This window comes from Rattus norvegicus, chromosome 2, assembly GCF_021556685.1.
Source record: "Rattus norvegicus strain SHRSP/BbbUtx chromosome 2, alternate assembly SHRSP_T2T, whole genome shotgun sequence".
Classification (NCBI taxonomy): domain Eukaryota; kingdom Metazoa; phylum Chordata; class Mammalia; order Rodentia; family Muridae; genus Rattus; species Rattus norvegicus.
The window spans coordinates 32210296-32223157 of record NC_141535.1 but is presented as its reverse complement, the minus strand read 5'-3'; positions in this window follow the sequence as shown (position 1 = coordinate 32223157).

Here is a 12862-nt window from a genome sequence, read left to right as displayed (position 1 = left end):
AAGATCAGGATGTAAAGCTCTCAGCTACTGTCCCAGCACCGTGCCTGTCTGCTTTTTGCCATGATGATCATGGACTAACCCTCTAAGACTATAAGCAAACCACCAATTAAATGCTTTCTTTTATAGGGAGTCATGGTACTTCTTCATAGCGACGGGACAGTAACGAAGACAGGGAGAGGTTTTTACTGGTGGTTGTGGGACCCTCAGTCCTCCCTTGTTTTCTTTAAAAAATAAATCCCGTTACACTTTTAAACTTATTTTATTTTTACATATATGAGTGTTTTGCCCGCATGTATGTATATGCACCACATGCACGCATGAGGCTTGTAGAGGTCAGAAGAGAGCATCAGATGCCCAGGAACTGGAGGTATGGACAGTGGTGAGCCACCACGTGGGTGGTGAGAACTGAGCATGGGTGCCCTGAAGGCCCTCCCTTCCTATTGCTTTACTGTATTGCTATTTGTTCTTAACAGGAAGTGAGAAGCCTTGCTTTGCCACATACTCTTGCCATGATGTATGGCCACGCCACAGGCCCAAAGCAATGAGATTGCTGATAGCAACCAGAACCTCTAAACCTCTGAGGTAAATTGAACCATTTATCTTTATGAGTACAAGAGGACTCAGTTACAGTGACGGAGACAATGGGACAATAGGGAGGAAGCTCTTCGCAGAATGCCCAAGGCTTTCTGACTCAGGTGAGACTCAGTTAGAGCTCAGGACAGGCATCATCAATGCTTCCACTGCTGTCTCTCCTCTGCCCTTCTCATTTCCCTGCCTCCTCCCTCTGTTCTGGGATAATTTCTAAACAACTGCTTGCCCTGATACTCTAGGTTCTAGTTTTAATTCTTTTGCCATGACAGAACAACTTGTCAAAAAAGCAACTCAAGGGGAAAAGCAGTTCTTTTCATACTTCACTTGTAGGTGACAGTCCCTCATTACTGGTAAGCCATGGGGAAGAAAAACAAATAGCCAGTCGCATCTCATTCACAGAGCGGAAATAAGTCGATGTTTGCTTGTTCACTTGTTTGCATGCTTGTTTTAACTCAGTTTTATACAGTTTAGAGACCCCTGACAAGGGAATGGTGCCACCCACGCTGGGCTGGATCTTCCCATATCAACTAACTTAACAAAACAATCTCTCACAATCATGCCCACAGGGCAACCTCATGTAGACAATGCGTCACTGAGATTCTCTTCCCAGTTGACTCTAGACTGTGTCAAGTTAACAATCAACTCTAACCATCATACCCAGATTGAACCACCTTTTGGGGAAACCTATCCTCGTGGGGATTCCAGCCAGGCAGTAAGGACTGATAGTCACAAGCAAAACACACTGAGATCCGTGTGCCTTCATGAATACATACTGTAGTTGTTCCCTCCAGTGCTTTTAGATCAGAATTTATTGAGACAAGGCAAATCTAGGCCCAAGTACCATTGCTGCAAAGGAATGCAGTACTGGGTGGAGATGGAATTTCTAAGGGGTCTACAGACATGATTATTCCACACCTGTGCAAAGGAGACAGAGAAAGGGATAGGAAGAAAAAGGCGAATAATTGCAAGGTGTCTGTAAGGGGTTCATCTGAGCCATTGATGTCTTGTCTTCCGTGGGGAGCAAACACTCCCAACTCAGAGAGATCTATTGCTCTTAGGAAGAAGGTTCAAGGTGGTGGCTACCAGAAAAGCTAGATTTCCTATCCCCCAAAGGACAATGTTCAGGGGGAGAATCCTAAGCAGATGGCAGATGGTCTTGTCCCAATGACATTGGGACACAGACTTAAGCATTATTAAGCCGTGAACACAAGCTTCTCCAAAGTTATCTAGTGTCCTTTATCTCCTGAAAGCAGTGTTGAGAGCTTTAGGGCCTGCTCCCTCCAAGCTTCTGTTTAGCTAATCCCTAATTAGCAAAGTGTTGGAAAAACTTCTAGATCATTCTATATCATACACTGAGTGTATTGTAATTAGGAAGAAGTCTTCGTTATCCCCTGACTGTGTTGTAGCAACTAGAGCCCTCTCACTTGGATATGGCTGCAGACTATCCTGAGGGGATGAAAGGGGTTCCTCAAAAGGATTCTGGGAGCTCCCAAGGATCCTCTAGGATCTCAGGGTAATAAGCAGGTATGTGTGATTGGGACAGATTTGTGTCTTTTACATGGAGTTCGGAAGAAGAGGTGAGATTGACAGAATGGGTGTCAAGGCTAACAGGTATGAGGGGAAATGAGAATTAAATTTGCAATTAAAGATCACTTAGCTCAAAGTTGGGAAAACTATCGAGACTGTGTATTTATCATTTGAACACATAGCAGAGCTTCAAGGGCCACATGCCAGAGTGCCAGGAGAAGGAAAGACACATGGCTGTGGGTGCCACTAGATCCATAGACAGGATGTGACACACAACTGCCATGATTTAGAAATGTGCCTCTTTCTGTATAAAACTATCATACGTATGGAACTTGGCTCCCCATAGTCCACGCCATGTAATGTGACTATCTACCGCTGGTGGATCTGCCTTTGCATGTGGTACTTCCTTTCCTTTAAGAAGGAAAGGCAGGGTTGCACCTACCACCTCACAGGATGCCTGGGTAACAGACACTCCCTGAGGGGTACCAATATAATGAAGATATAAATGACATTTGTGACCGGGGTCGGTGCTGTTCTCCATGCCTGACTCCATTAACCCACTGGGGATGTACCACTCCCCATTTTATGCTAAGAAACTATTTGGGGATGATACCTTGTGCCAGACAGGTAAAGGAATAAAAGGCTCCTGGGAGTTTTTCAGGAAAGCAGATTGTTCGATATTCTATCATTATCTGCAGGGTTGGTTTGCTTCAGCTGAAATACAAGACCTGAGGGCCACTTCCTCACACCCATGAACAACTGGGGAATGCCCTCTGTATGTCTTGCAAGAAGGGGCCCACTGATCAAACCAGGAAAAGAATGAAGAGCCCGAGTCTGGCCTCTGAAGCCTTTAATGAGGTAGACATGAAGCCTGCATTCTGTCCGATGGGCGTGAGTCTTGGGCGGGAAGCTTGCCCTCTGCACTCCAAGCCTACAAAGGAAGCAATCGCTGACTTCATTCCATTGCTCTTGGCTTCAGCTTTGTGGTCAGTTAAAGTCTATCCTGTGTTGAATAATCAGAATGCCTTCTTACGATAGGCAATGCCAACCTCACTTGGGCCCAGTCAGAATAGCTAACTTGATTCGCTGGAATCAGTTGGCCCATTAGCTTCAGAAAAGCTTAAAGCCCTGCACCTGGTCATTGCTAGTTACTGCTAGTCTCACAGGAACAAGGCTGCCTCTCTTCTGATTCTCGTTTTCCTTTTTCTTCTTTTCATCTTTCAAGTCAGGGTTTCTCTGTAAAACCCTGACTGTCCTGAGGCTGTCCTGAACCAAAGCCCTGAGGCAGAGGGCATCTGCGATGATCGAGTTGACTTCACTTGAACAGTGGGTGCCACTGAAAGGGGACAGCACAGGGAACAGAAGAGGGGGGCAAACAAAACATGGAGGCTATCCTGAGCTAATCCTGAGATTAGCCACAATGGAAAGAGTCTGCCACTTCTAAGCAGAATGGACAAAAATGGGAAGCCATGGCTCTGCGATCCAGTGTTCAGAACCACATGACACTAGTTTGGGCCATGGGGAGAAGATGCTTATAGGAACAGAACAATGAAGAAGACATCTGTATCTTCAAAGCACATTGTCAGATGCGATAAGAGACACCGGTTTGGTTTCTGTCTTCCCCTGTCTTCCATCCCCTAAGTCCCTCACCTGGGAGCCACAGATCAGAGAAGCTGACAATGGCAGTTGTGTGGTCGTATGGCAGTCCTCTTCTGTGTCATGTCCCTTCCTCTGTACCGCCCATGATATAAGCAAAGCAGGGGTAAGGCAGGCAGTGGATCTGGAAGCCACCAGGCCCAGGATGGTGATGGTAGGGCACCACCGGCTTCCCTCCCACACAACCCTGCATATGCTGTACCCGCGAAAATAGAATAAAGAGGAAGTTTAGGTGATACTTAACTGTCCCACGGTGACCCCTCGGTCTTGTGTGAGCTGGTGTGTCCTAAGTCTATAAGGCAGACAAAACCAGTAGCCACCTGCCATTGGCCACATGAGCCACGTGCATTGAACCCAGATCACCTGAAAGCAGGTGTAGGACCACAGTAGGGAACAGGTTTGCTGGAGTGGGGTCTTTACTCCACTATGGGGAGGTTGTGAGGCTGCCCTGGTGAACGGTTGCTCACAGTCCACGAATAAGGGGTAGCACTTTCTAATTGATGCCCTGTATACTCTTCTGGAAGATTCCAAGCACACAAACATATCAAGAGCTCTGAAAAGTCTGACATTTCTAAAAACTTCTCTTTTAAGTGAACAACTCCACCTCTTCATCACTTCAAAGAGTTGCAAGAAAAACGGCGTTGGCATAATGGTTAAGAACGCTCAGCTAAAGACTTCGCAATTGGAAGAGTTGGCGTCTCCGAGCAAGTATACTTATGGCATTTCTAGATGGGTGTTGAACTAATAAAAGTATGACAAGCCACAGCTGCAGTTGGAGATACTGGTGTGCTGGAACCAGCTCGCACTGGCTTATAAGAGCCCATGTTAAATGTACAGGAGCATTACCAGCAGGCTGTCAAAAACATCGTCATTACTAAAGTCAGACTGTACGAAGCTACGATTAAACACATTTTGTTAAGGACAAGGCTAATAACTCTTCAGAGCTCATCAATGTGTCCCTGTCCTTCCTGTCCTTCATACTCCTTGGTTCACTGGTGACTGCCACTCTTGAGATGTGCAGATGTTACTAGAGGTTGAGACACGGGACCTCACTTCCCACTCTACATTCAGCCATCCTAGGCTGGAAACTAAAATCAGCCGTATACCCAGCAAACACTGAAACCTGAGGCTTAGTTGATCATATCGTTGGCTGTCTAGATGTAAGGTGGTGATACACAAAATGATCACAATGAATATCAGACTTAAAGCCTGTCATTCTGTAGCCATTACCCTGTGAATAGATGCTTACCCTGATTCACAGGTACACGTGTACACACACACACACACACACACACACACACACACACACACACACACGCGCGTGCGCGCGATAACATTCCTCTATAATTAAGAACCATACTTTAATTTCACAGAGAAATTGCTCACAGCCTTGACAAAGAACCTGATTGCAGGTTATTATTTCACACAGCTAAGGAACAACTTACTAGGACAATAGAGTAGGTTACATATTAAAACAAAGACAATACATTTATTGGGAAAGAGATGATTGACATGCCACTCAACTTGTTAAATGATACTCCAGTTGTAACCCTAGCCTGGCTTGGCTGCAGAGACCGCGGTCCCGTGAAAGTCAATGAAAGCATTGTTCGAGAATCAATGGGCAATATGAAATTTACAGTAAAGAGTATTAAATATTTATTTCTACTTGGGGACTGTGAGGTACATTGCTTATATCAATAAAGTCGCAAATAGAGGCCTGTGTATGTGCATGTCCTTTGTCCCCCTGGAGAGCCGAGGTGAAGCCTGCCCCAGCATATGCACATTCGAAGTTCAACAGTGGCTTACAGCTATCCTATCTTAGGGCCCTGCAGATGTCACATGCTCCAACCATCTCCCTGTGTGTCCGTGGAAGGAATATTTCTCTTTAGTTTGGTTCACCGCATGGAACACTGACTGTGTACCAAAAAGGAATCAACATGCCATCTTAAAACTCTAAGAAATATTTAAAACCCTTACATTAAACTCATTTATGTTGGATTCATTATATTAAATTTAATTGATATAAAATCCACCATCTCAACCATTTCAAAGGGGTATGCGTCTGCAGTTTTTAGTTTTCCCTGGTGTTGTGCAGCCATCTGTACTCTCTACTTTCCCTGAAAGAGACCTTGGACCATTAACAGTCACTCCCCGTTCCTTCGCGCGTCCCCGACTATATGGATTGATCTGTTGCATTTCATAGCCACAGTGTCCTCTAGGGTTTGGCCATTTGTGTACGATTTCGTCTGTTTTATTTCTCTAGGTTTTCAAGTTTCACCATGCCAAAGCTTTTCTTCTCTGCTGCTAAACAATATCCCTTCAGGTGACCACGGCATACTTTTTATCCAGTTGGTGCACTGCATTGTGTCGTGCCCACAGTTAAATGGCATGAATACATTTCACTCATGGACAAGCTTCTATCTGCACGCGGTTTGGGTCCTATTGGGTATATCGAACACTTGGGTAATCTGTAAATGACTAGACAGTTTCTGCAGTGGCTGCCTGACTGTACCCCACTGTGTCCCACTGTACCCCACTGTACCCCACTGTATACCACTTGCCTCATTGTACCCCACAGTACCCCACAGTGTCCCACTGTACCCCACTGTATACCACGTGCCCCACTGTACCCCCACGGTGTCCCACTGTACTCCATTGTACCCCACTGTACACCACGGCACCCCACATGAATGCCCCTCAACTGCATTAGGAAGACATCTCTCTTTCAGGTTGGTGTCTATGACCTAAGATAGTTAAGTGACTCTCAAGATGTCATTGTAGGTTAGAAAACTCACCCTCTCCACCTATGTGCTGTTCCACCCAAAAGTAAACCTAATAGGTTTTTTTCCTGCCTTCCAATAGGAAAGTAGTCATTGTAAAAACAAAACAAAGCAAAAAACAAAACAAAGTAAAAAAAACAAACAAACAAAAACAATTTCATGTTGAAAAAAAAAAAAAAAAAAAAAAAGGACGAGTCTTCAGAAACTGAATTAACCAGAAATTGAAGTAATCAGAACCTACCTTCTTCCCTATCCCCCTCGGCACCCCCTCCACCCCAGGGAGCCAGTTTCACGGATTTCTGCTCTGCTGAAGCCAGTAATCCTCGGGCAGCTAGGGCCCTGAGCTCTAACACTCAGAACGATATGGGCCCTGGGCAAGTGCATTTTAAGGAGCCTTCTGGGCTGTGAGCCTTGATTCCCTGACCTGCTGACCACCCCACCCCAACTCCTCTTCCCCTGACTCTGCTGCAATTTCTGACTTTTTGCTGAGTGCAGTTTCTCTTGTCTGACTGTCTTCCTGCATTCCGGCGTTTCTCTAGGACTCCCTTGTAACTATCAACTATCCACACGAGCTCTTGCCACACCACCTCCCTACTGAGACCAACACTGGTGATTTCCCAGAGTTCACCTCCTTAGCAGCACACCCAGGGTTCCTGGTTTAAGCTCCACTAACCCTTTGGGTTTTAGCACACAGAACCTCACTCACTTTCAGCCAGACCCAAAAGACCACAGGTCTATCACCATGTCACGCACACCCCGCGCCCTCAAGATTTTTAACAAACTAAAGTCCAATATCGAAGCCAGGCAAGGTGGCCACACCTTTAATCCCAGCACTCAGGAGGCAGAGGCAGATGGATCTCTGTGAGCTCGAAGCCAGCCTGGTCCACAGAACGAGTTCCAGAACAACCAAGACTACACAAAGAAACCCTGTATTTAAAATAAAATAAAATAAAATAAAATAATAAAATAAAATAAAATAGTTACAACACCAAAAGTTTTGAATGTGCAGTCTGAGGACCCAGATGAATACACTACCTTCTTGCAAAACCGGAAAGTCACAATTACCAAGTTCAGTGACAGCTTCATTGCAGGCGGACTTCTCATTAAGCAACTTACAGTAGTGGAATCTGCTATGTAAAATGGAGTCCGACTGAATTTGATATATTTAGAAGTGCAGAAAGAGTCCACAAAAGGCTTCACGTAGGATGGACTCCCAGAGCAGGAACGTGAAGAAAAAGCTGGCGAAGTAGAGGGGACAGCTTCTGAGAACGCAGATGGCATAAACCAAAGGCTTATGAGGGAATTCCTGGACTCCGCTAGAGCTCTGGGTGGAAAAAGACAAGCTGGAGGATGGCGGGAGAGAGTGTGGTCAAAAGGACTGGGCCAGTCACCGAGTCTGCACCTTACCCCATCAGCATGGGGTTGGGGATTTAGCTCAGCGGTAGAGCGCTTGCCTAGGAAGCGCAAGGCCCTGGGTTCGGTCCCCAGCTCCAAAAAAAAAAAAAAAAAAAAAAAAGAAGAAGTTTTCGGCAAAGGAGAGACTGGTGTATGTTTACCTAGACCAGGAGGCAGCGAAGGAAGTGGTTTTTTTGAGGGTCCCCAATGAGTGGCAGCCAGGAGCCTCTCACCTCAGATAAAGAGAGCTGTGCGATGCTGGGATAGAGTGTGGAGACCCAGTTGTCTTTCTCTCCTGGAAAATCATCACCTATCGAAGCTCCCACTGTGGATTATAGTGGGGGTGGGGGTCCTCATGGCCCCTTCTCTTGTCTAGCGCTCGGGTTCCTCATGGCCCCTTCTCTTGTCTAGCGCTCGGGATGGACTTCGACACCGCTTTGAGTGATGAACGCTCTTGTAATTTGTGTTATCTTTGCCTGCTCTCTATGGGAATTGTGATCATAAGTTCACAGCATTCAGGCTGTGCCTTTGAACTTTGAGAAGAGGTAGGCTTTGTTCAGTGGGTCCAGGTGAAGCCAAAAGTCTGAACTTCTTGGGGCGGGGGCGCTAGAGAGGTTTGGGGTACTGGGGATAGAACCCAGGACAGTGTGCGTACTAGGTGAACACTCCACACTCAGGCACATCCTCAGCACTGCAGTGTGCTTCTAACCAGCCCCCAGGAATGACACAAAGGACACTTGTTGTCTAGACAAGTACTAAGGACTCCCAGAGCGGCGGCTCCCAGCGCGCGCCCAACTTCTGCTTCCTACGACTTACAAAAGACTCCACATCCCACGGCCCCCGGTTCCTAGTCAAGAAGAGAGCTTTGGTGAAAGTGCTCTTCTCTAAATTGCTCCTTTTCCAAGGAAATGCACGCCACTGTGCAGTCCGAATGCCGAGCAACTCCACATCCTTCCGATGGACCCTGAATAATCAGGAAGAGCCAATCAGGCTTCGACATGCTAATGAGTGTCCTTGGTAGCCTCTGAATAATTGATCAACAGAGCTGTTCAGTGTTTGCTGCTCAGGCCAACTCCGCTCATTATGGAAGATGATTCATTCAGTTTTAGGGAACATATTGTCCCAGGGTCTAATTCCACTTCCCTTGCTAGGGTTTTTTGTTTTGCTTTTTTCTTAAATAAAAAACCGTGCACCTGCGGAGCTCAGATGCAAGCAAGTGCACGTGGAATAGAAATGAGGGGATTCATCCGTGTTCCACAGCCCACAGTGGTAGTAATTCCTCAGGGCCCTGCCAAGCTTTGGAAATGATTCCTTTCCTCAGAGAGGACAGAAGATAGAGATGTGTCAAGTCTTGGCTGGCTGGGGAGACTGCAAAAGCAAGCTGAATAGAAATTAGACCATCTTCCCCAATAAAGCTCACTCGTCACCGGGCTAGGCAAACCACCAGTATTAAATTGTATGCCTGTATTTCAGGGTGTGCATTTAGGAACTAATTTGGTGTGACCAGTTTCTTTTAGTCACGTGCCCCTGAGTGCTTATGGAGACCCTGCAACCTGGAACTGAGAAGAATTTCATTTTGCTCTCAGTGCCTGATGCTTAAACAAGCTCCCATGGCTTGCCTAGAACCATTTTCCATCTCCCAACATTGGCAACCTCTCTGTTTCTTCTTCCCACCTCTTCCTTTCAGTGAAATGTATCTGTGTGCGTGTGCAAGTGTGTGTGTGTGTGTGTTCTATAAAATCCAATAAAAACTAAGCCTGGTGCAGGGTGTCCCCGGGAGCAGTTGTCACAGTTAGCACAGTTGGCACCTGTGCAGTTCTAGCCTAGATGAAATCTTAGTGACAGGAGATGGTCACAGCCCAAGGTATGAAAACTTCTACTTTGCCCTTCAAGAATGAAAGAGATGAGCTGCCCAGCAAGCTCAATTCTGCCAAGTCCCAAGGACAAGCCCTGGAAAATATCATCTGTCCTTAGTCCTGGATCCTGCTCCAGTTCCCAGACACAAACGCAAGACAAGCCCAGTCCCAGAGGACAATCTGAAAGGGGAGGGCATGGAGCTGGACCCAGCAGGTTCTTTCTGGTCTCCAGCAAGGCGGTGGATGGAGCTGAGCTCTGGGTGGGTCTTCCTAAGAAGGCTAAAGCTCTCCACCAGACTGCAATATACTAGCTCCTAGGAACCCTGGGATTCATGATGGTCAGCTCTGGTAGGGCCAGGCTTACCGACGAGAATACTGTCATCTTTCCTCACATGGATTCTTACGTCCATATCCCCAGACAGGAGGCAGCCTCAAGAATCTGCTTCAGTACATTGCTGCAAGCTCATCCAGCACAGGTGGAGCTGAGGAGCTAGAAGGTGACAATGATAAAGCCTTCTCCTTTCTCAGGCTCTTCCAGCAAGTGCCTCGGGCTGTGGAAGTTTGGCCCAGCTGGGCCCTTTCTCACGGGACTCCCTGATTTGCATTTGGAAGGCACAGTCTCTCTTTGTGTTCTGGCTGACTCTGGATATCCGAGTGACTGAGAATATTGGTGGAGGGAGACTCTTCATTCCCCCCACCCTCCATCAATGCTTTGAAGCCCCATGTTCACTTGAGAGCTGTCCTGTGCCCGACGTGGGCTGGACAAGGGGGAGGAGATAACATACTCTGGGTAGGGAGACCAACACCCTGCAATGCAAGGGGCCACTCCCCCACAACTCACTCAGCCCTGGGGTAAAGCAGAACTGCCTTGGCCACACAGAGAGAAGGCACTGCCCAGAACTTAGAAAAGTGGATTACAGGTGCCGGGGTGGAAAAGGACTTCCCTCGGAAGAGCAGGCATCACCCACCTGCTATCCAAGTCCCAGCCGAGCGCCCCCCACCCCCACCCCCACCCCCACCCCCATCTTCCCCCCAGATGATATCAGGGTGGGACAGGATGAGCAAAGGCTACGTAGAGCTACCTAAAGGAACAAGGTATGAGGAGAGCCAATGACGGTCAAGAGGAGCATCTCCATGCACGGATGGCCCTGGGTGAAAAACGGATGCTGATGGGGGGAGCTTCCTAGGCGGACACACATCACAGGTGACAGAAGATTCAACAGACTCCTCGTGAAACCAAAGGTAGCCTTCATTACCAGAAATGGTCCTTCCAAGGCTCACCACATGGACCAGAAAACCACCTAGGGGGAGGCACGCTGATGCCCTCAGCCAGATGCAGTGATGCTGTGTGTCCCCCGTTAAGGTTTCTATTGCTCTGAGGAGACACCGTGACGAAGGCAACTCTTAGAAAGGAACTGGGGCTGGCTTACTGTTCAGAGGTTTACGCCATATCGTCGTGGTGGGAAGCATGCCGGCATGCAGGCAGACATGGTGCTGGAGAAGGAGTTGAGAATTCTACATCCAAATCGACGGGCAGCCGGAAGAGGCAATGAGCCATTAGGCCTGGCTTGAGTTTATAAGACCTCAAACCCCTTAGTGACCCACCTCCTCCAACTAAAACCACTCTAACGAGGCCACATCCCCAAATCATGCCACTCCCTGGGGACCTCTGGGGACCATTTTCATTCAAACCGCCACAGGGTACTTGGCCCTCCCTACCTGAATCTCTGCACACTGCAGCAGTGAATGGTGGCCTAGCTCAGGCTCCTGCCCTGGCTCAGACAACTTTCATCCCAGAGCAGGGAGACAGAGCAGAGAGGCCAAGTCTGGAAGACTTAGAGCAGAAACTCATGCCTGCTCTCTGTGGTACCTAGGGCAGCCTTAAGATCAGTTCTCAAATCCAGGAATTGCAGACTACAGCCTGGCTCTGCAGGAGAAGCATATGCAGGACCTGCAGTAATTCATATCAGCCCCAAACTTAGCTATGCTCACACTAACAACCGACCTCCTGGGCATGGTGGTGAGTGCCTGTAATACCAGGCAAACCGGAAGTTAAGCACAGAGGTGGAGAGCTGAAGGCCAAGCTGGGCTACATAGCAAGACCCTGCCTCAATAATAATAATAATAATAATAATAATAATAATAATAATAATAATATAAAAAATTTAACAAACCAACTTAAATGCTCAGTAGTTCTTTCCCGAAGCCTATTCCCATTTCGTACCTAGCCCCTAAAGACACTTAAGTACCAATCAGAAGAGGAGACGAAGGCCTGATAGGAACGGATAATTAGAGGTGCTCACTGATTCCACATGCCACTGCTGCCCTCCAGGTTTTTTGGGGTTTTTTTGTTTGTTTGTTTGTTTTGTTTTGTTTTGTTTTTAAACAATAGCAGTTCTAAGGCAGTTGGAAATAACTGTTTTGGAGAACCTTAAGGAAATGACTAAAAATACCCTAAAATGTCGAGTGTTGGAGTGATTCACAGTGACAGTAAGCAGCAGTGAACAGTGCCCCTGGGATGTGGCCTTCGGTGTATCTGGAGCTCCTGCAGTCAGCCTGGGGCTCTGCTGGCTTATCACAGGGCTGCATCCCTGCTCTCCTATCTAATGCTACCCTTGGGGGGGGGGGGTCGTTACCACGGAAAGCACTTAGTGCTGGCAGTGCAGAGCCAGGCTTTTTCAGTTTGAGACTAGCAGATGCACACTCCATATCTGTGGCCAGGCTTTGATGTAACTATGTTCAGGGATTTCCAATATCCATGCAACACACACGCTCACTCACACGCACGCACGCAAGCACGATGAAGACAAGCGCAGATTCTGAAGATAGATTTATTTCACGCTCAATTCTCATTCTGATGATGTGAGACATGAACCTGGGAAGTATTGAGGGCAATAGAATCTGCCTTCTCTTACCCCCCCCCCACTTGTGCCGTTATGGCAACCTTATATGCAGATCAACAAGCAGAAATAAAGACAGAAGGTGGGCTTAAAAGTGCATCCTCTGTTCTAATAACAGACCAAAGGTCAACCCAAAGACACAGAACATTTATTTTAG